General features: G+C 35.4%; 1 pseudogene; it reads right to left on the bottom strand.

Moving 5' to 3' along the window:
- Nucleotides 1-177: 177 nt before the first annotated feature.
- LOC115069116 lies at nucleotides 178-420 on the bottom strand (annotated as a pseudogene).
- Nucleotides 421-1,018: the final 598 nt, after the last annotated feature.

Here is a 1,018-nt window from a genome sequence, read left to right as displayed (position 1 = left end):
AAAAAAAAAGACATACTAATAGCACCACTAAAAAATAAACTACCAACTTCCTCTTTCTCTTCAGTTATAAACTATCAAAATATATAAACAAAAAGGTAGTACTTCCCTAACAGTTAAAAACAATATACACAGGCAAAAGACAAGTCTAAAAACAGCACAAAAAATGAGCAAGTCATATTTCTGTATCAGTGACAAAACATATTCCTTTTATTGTTGTTGCAGTTTTCTCCAACAGCTTTCAGTAACAGAGTACTCATTTAATTCCACTGTTGGCCATGGTTTGAGCCCTGCACACTCCCTTTCCTTTCACCTCAAAGGGAGCCCCTTTATATGTGGCCACACACTCATCGTTAGTGCACAGATCAGGCTGGATCTGCTCCCAGATCTTCTTCTTAGGATTCAGCTCCTTATCAGGCTCTCCTGTTCAAAGAAAAACAAAAATAGTTGTAAAACTAACATACAGAAATAGTAAATGACATTCTGGAAATGCAGATGTCTAGTGAATTGTCTTGACAGCACTTTTATCTTTAGACTTAAAAAATTTTAACACTTTATTTTCATGTCAGCAGTTTATACTCTTACTGGTAAAATAAAATGATTACTACCATTTACTTGTGAATATTAAACATATGTTCAAATTATTTTTGCATGTAATACAGCTAATAACTTGTTTCCGAAATTATTATCATCACTGTTATTATTGCAGTGCTGAGTACTGAACCCAAGGCTTCATGCATGCTACATAAGCAAGCACTCTATCAACTGAGCTACATCACCAGTCCTAAATAAAAACAAAGTTCAGATATTCATTTCATTACTACATATAAAGAAACACTGGGATGATGAGAGCATACTTTGATGTGTGCCAACACCTCGCGGGGCAGTTGATGCTTCACTACATGTCCTAAAATACAACACAAGTGACTAGACTGCTGCTTGCAGATGTCTTATCATGACTGGACAGTACTTAAATACCAGATAATCTGGCTAACCAGGAAAGCTGCTTTGGGTTTCATTT

The sequence above is a fragment of the Nannospalax galili genome, unplaced genomic scaffold (assembly GCF_000622305.1).
Source record: "Nannospalax galili isolate Female #2095 unplaced genomic scaffold, S.galili_v1.0 C48546199, whole genome shotgun sequence".
Lineage (NCBI taxonomy): Eukaryota > Metazoa > Chordata > Mammalia > Rodentia > Spalacidae > Nannospalax > Nannospalax galili.
The sequence above is the reverse complement of the archived record's forward strand: the minus strand, read 5'-3'. Positions and strand labels throughout refer to the sequence as shown.